Source organism: Theobroma umbraticum, unplaced genomic scaffold (assembly GCF_002168275.2).
Source record: "Theobroma umbraticum cultivar Fairchild unplaced genomic scaffold, ASM216827v3 scaffold_44.0, whole genome shotgun sequence".
NCBI lineage: Eukaryota > Viridiplantae > Streptophyta > Magnoliopsida > Malvales > Malvaceae > Theobroma > Theobroma umbraticum.
In genome coordinates, this window is record NW_018397255.1 from 8,122,419 (window position 1) to 8,128,418 (window position 6,000).

Consider the following 6,000-nt stretch of genomic DNA (forward strand, 5'->3'; position numbering starts at 1 on the left):
TCTATGATTCTTTTTTTTTAGAATTTGATTTGAAAGTACAGTTATGTACGAGAAGGATTAGTACTTCCGTAACACCTATTTCACGAACGATACCACTTAATTGTAGGTTATCCTATTAGAACCTTAATTATTAAATTTGTTTTTTATTTTTTTTAATTATCATTTACTTATTTTTTTATTTTATTAACTAATTAAAATATTTTATTTAATTTTACCGATGTGACATGCACATGATGCGCTTGTGAAATGCATGGTATAAAATTTAAATAATATAAAAAAAAACCTTTTATTGAGGATAATTTTCGAATTTGTCCATCATATTGGTGAGATTTGATAACATTCTCTCACTTAGGGAATTATTTGGGAAACTCACATTCATAAATTTAACAAATAAATCTCACTATTAAGGTAATCATTTATATTTTAAAAAATAATATTTTCGTGAATGCGAACTTATTACAAACAGAAGTATTTTATTAAAGATATTCTCTAAGCCCTTCTATTGTATTGATAGAACTCAAAAGTATCTTTTTACCTAGATAATTTTTTGAAAAAAACTCTCATTCGTAAGATTTTTTGAAAAAAGACTCTCATTCGTAAGATTTTTTGAAAAAAGACTCTCATTCGTAAGATTTTTTGAAAAATCTCATCATCGGAGCTTATACTTGTGTATATAAAATATTTACATACCATGACATTTAATGATACAATAGTGATGTGTGATGTACCTATGAAGTTTAATATTTGTTTCTAAACCTTCCAATATCTTCTTTGTTATTTTTTTAAAATTTCCTTTTTATTATTTCTCTTTATAGGTATGTATATTATGAATTATATTTCTATGTTATTTAGGTATTTATCTACTTTACTATATAGATTCTTTTTTACCTAAATTCTATATCCTTTAAGCAAGATATCTTATTTCATAATTATTATTATTTACGTATATATTTTTTTAATTCAACTTCTTCCATTTTTTTTATTATCTATCCTATTCTTTTTTTAATAACCATTATAAATTTATTTTTTATTTCCAAATATTTACCTTTTTATATTTTAAATGTATTCATTATTATAAATTTACCATCATTGAATATTTTATTACTTTTTATTTATTTATTTATTTATTTATTATCAAGAGTATTATTATTTTTTACAATACTATATTATCCTTTGACATCTTAAGTAAATATATGTCATTTGATCTCTTACATTTATTATTATATTTATTTTTTTGTTTATGTTTTGACTAATTGAGTATATATAATTTTTATTTATTTAGAATTAGAAACATTGAAATTCAAAATTAAGACCCTCCCATCATACTGATAGAGTATTAATCAAAATTCCTAACATAAGGAAATTCATTCGAAATTGTAACTTTTTTGCATCTCGAATGGACGTATTATTATCAGTTTTGACTTTAAAACAATCATTATATTTTTATATTTATAATTTAATACTATGTTATATTCTTTTATTTCATACATATATCTATGTGTATATATATATATATATAAATTTGTATAACTAAGTATTTTATTTCTACTACATGCCTAACTTACCTTATCTATAATTAAAAATATGTATTTTCTTTCTCTTCTATTTTCTTTGCATTTATAAAAGTATATTCTATATATAATTTTTTTATGACTAGATCTATTCCATATTTTCTATTTAATTTCTTTTTATTTTATTTTATCTTTATCTTTTACTAAACATTCATTTAATTCTATTTTTTTCCTTAGCTAAATCCATCGCCATAACTATATTTTATCTGGACATTTTTTCCTATTTATATATGGTTCACTTCCTAAATCTATATATTTTTATAAATACGTATTCATCTAAGTTTTAAGTTCTTTTTATAGCTAAACATATCTAAACATTTTTATTATTTGAATGTCTATTGTATTAAGAATATGTCTCGTTAAAACTTTAAAACTTTAAAAATCCGTCATTCTCTTTAAAAAAAGCCCTAAGAATTTGAATGTCTATTGTATTAAGAATATGTCACGTTAAAACTTTACAAAGAAAAAATCTTAAGGAAAAAAAATCGAAGTGAAGGAAAAAGAATACATAATCTTTTCAAGAATATGCTTTTGAAATACTGTTTCATTAAAAATCTTATCAAGAAAAATCCAGTGAGAAAAACCTTGATGAAGGGAAAGAATACAGTGCATTTTTTACTTCTCTTTATGACCGCATTATAGAGATCTTTAAAATGAAGCATTTCAATATTTTATGCCAACTTTTAAAATGTTGCAACAAGAAGGGTTTTGGTAAACAAATTTGCTAGATTGTCACTTGACTAAATTTATTGAACACTAATCTCTACTTTTTTGAAGATCATGAGTGAAGAAGAATTTTGACGAACTATATGTTTTGTTCGATCGTCTTTAATATATCATTCTTTTAGTTGTGCTATACAAACAGTTTTATCCTCATATAACGTTGTTGAAATTTCCTTCTTGGTTGACAAGTTACATGTTTTTCGAATATGTTGAGTTACAGATCTTAACCAAACACAATCATGACTGGCTCATGAATTGCTAAAATTTTTGCATAGTTAGAAAAAGTTGCAACTATAGTTTGTTTTACAAAATACTATGAAGTCATACCTCTACTTATGAATAAGAAACTTATCTGGGATTGAGCTTTGTGTGGATCAAATAAATTTCCTACATCTGCATAACTAATTAAATTTTATTTTGATACATTTGAATAATATAAGCCTATATCCATTGTTCTTCGGAGATATCGAAGTATATGTTTAATTCAATTCTAATGTCTTCAAGTTAGAAAAGAACTATATCTTGCTAATAAATTCACAGAAAATGATATATCAAGTCATGTAATGCTAGAAAGATACATTAGTGCTTCAATTCTAATAAGGTACGGTACTTCTGGATTAAGAAGTCTTTTGTTATCCTCACGAGATTAGAAAAAGTCTTTTTTAACATCTCATGACCTTACAACTATTAGTAAACTAAATGGATATGGTTTCTCTATATAAAATTGTTTTAGCATTTTTTTTATATAATTTGATTGATGGATAAAAATTCTATTTGCCAAGTATTCAATTTAAAGACTCAAATAAAATTTTATTTTTCTAAGGTCTTTCATCTTAAATTCTTTCTTTAAGTAATACATGCCTTTTGATAACTCTTCAGGAGTTTAAATAATATTCAAGTCATCAACATAAATAGCAATTATAATAAATTTATATTCAAACCCTTTTTATAAAATACATGTGTATATAAGATTATTTCTATAGTATTCTTTCAACAAATATGCACTAAGACGATTATACCACATGTGTCTGGATTGCTTTAATCCATGTAAAGATTTATTTAATTTAATCAAGTAAATTTCTTGAGAATTTAAATTTTTGTGCTTCAAGTAATTTAAATCCTTCAGGGTTTTTCATATATATATATATATATATCGATATCAAATAAGTCATATAAATAGGTTGTAGTTATATATATTAGACGCATTTCAATCTTCTCATATATTACCAAACTAGATAATAAAGAATTATAATTTCATCCACCACAAAGAATAGAACTTTTCTTATTTAATACCAGATCTTTGGGTAGAACCTTGTGCGACAAGCCGTACTTTATATCTCATAATCTCAATTTTCTCATTTCATATTCGCACAAATACTCATTTATATTCCATTGGTTTAAAACTATTTAGTGTACGGACTACGGGTCTAAAAACTTCATGTTTTATAAATGAATTCAATTCCTCCTTAATTGTATCTCTCTTCATTCGCTAATCATTTCTTTGTCTACATTCTTTAATAAATGTAGATTCACGATCTTCATTTTTCTTTCATAATATTGAGCTCTATATTACATACAAAATATCATCGATGTTTATTTACCGATTCCATCTTGTCCCATTATAACATAATTTATTAAAATCTTTTTATTTTTACTAATTTCAAGTACCTGAATTTTTTTTAAAATGTTTATCAATTATGTCAGGGGTCTCTTCTAGAGTTTTTACTTTCTTTTTTTAACCATCTTAAATATTTACTCTTTTTTTTTTAAGATTTTATTTTTAGAATCGATTGGTCTCAACGCTTTTAGCGGGCTTTGTCTTATAAGTATTAATGTTAACAGGAGCATCTGCAGCTAGTATATAAGATTTAATTATTTTTTTAGGTCAGTAAATATGTCTGGCAATTGATTTATTATATTTTACCAAAAAATTATCTTTTGAACTTCAAGTTCTTATTGATTTATACGATGATCAAAATTAGATAAGAATAATTTATTCTAAGAAGTTTTCTTTTGCAACTGCTTATTTTTCACTCCTTAATGTTGAAAAAAAATTTTCATTAATATGATAATTGAAAAACTTTATCATTTATAAATCTCCTATTGATAATTCTAAATATTAAATTAAAAATGGAGATTTGTATCTAACATATATTCTTAACCTTCTTTGAGGGTCCGTCTTTGTGTGTTGTGGTGGAGCAATTGAAACATATACCACATATCCAAATATTTTTAGATGAAAAATATTTAAATTTAACTTAAAATATTAATATTTAAATTATACAATATTATTAAAATTTTAAAAAATATAATGAAATTATTCAATGTAATTAATATTTTTATTTATAAATTGAATAAATCTTCCTAATAATTGTAACAAAAAATATTTTAATGATAATCATTTAATGAATATGCATTTGTAAATATAGGTTTTTGATGTTTTACACAATTGATGAATATTGATATTTTTATAGTATTATGATAAAAAAATATAAGATGGAAATTTTTTTTTGAAAATTGAAGCTCACTTTCACTTCCACATGTGATAAAATGTTTTAAAAAATATTATTATTAATTTTTTTCATTTTCATTTTCATTGTTCCCGTTAGTAAACCTACCAAATCCATCAATCAAATCATTATTTCGAAAAATATTCTTTCTTCTTTATCGTCCCTCGTCCTATTCCTCCCTAAAAACTCAATCCTTTCTCAACTTTTCGCCACTGTTGAAAAAACCTTGTTTCAACTCTTTCCCTAAACTTGGGCTACCATTGCTATCAACCACAGTCGAAAAACTTTGTCACCCTTTCTTGTTCCCTTTTCTTCCACATTTCCATTTATTGGTTTCCACCCGAATCCAATTCCCTTCCTTTCCTTCTTGAAAATCCCGAAAAGCCTATAAAACCTTCCTAAAACCTCAAAATTTCCCTAATCTCACTCACTTCCATATTTTTTTTCGATGATTTTTTATTTCCTAAGGTTTTCGAAAAACAGTTTTGAATCTTACATCTAAGGTTTTCTTTTGTATTTATTTATTTATTTGTGGATTGTGTTGCTATGAAGATCGTTGTCATGGTTTATGGGGCTTTTTTTATTATGATGATTTATAATGGTGTGTAATTACATGGCTAGCCTCCTGTACGAAGAGGCCAAACAGAGTGGTGCAAGAGGATATCTCATCCCTTCTAATGATTTTAATTGGAAAAAGAATGATAGGTGGAGAAATCCCATCATCTAAACATACGAGAAACACATGTCGAGCTAACCACATGATCAGTAATGTCATTAGTTTATTCTCATGGTCTAGATACTCTAGAATGCTACTCTCACTAACTTGATGTTGAGCTTCTTAGAGAATAACCCTATCTAATTGGAGAATTGTGTAACTTTTAAAGTCTTGTCTTGATTTTTGAGTAGATTACGAAAAAAAATCTTGAAGGCATTCATCTTCTTCAAAGAGTTTGATGGAATGAGAATCATGTTTTCCCTTGTACAGGAAACTCCAAAAGAACACATACACTCTTGAGAGTGAAAGTTCACTCTCCCTAGGTTGCAAGCATAATATGAGAGAAGGTATTCCACCTTGTCAAAGTATCATGTCACACATCCATTCTTTCATCTCTACGAATATTTGGTTTATGATTGGCTCGTACAACATCAAATATTTTCACAACACAAAAAGCATTTACATGATAAAGATTCTTCAA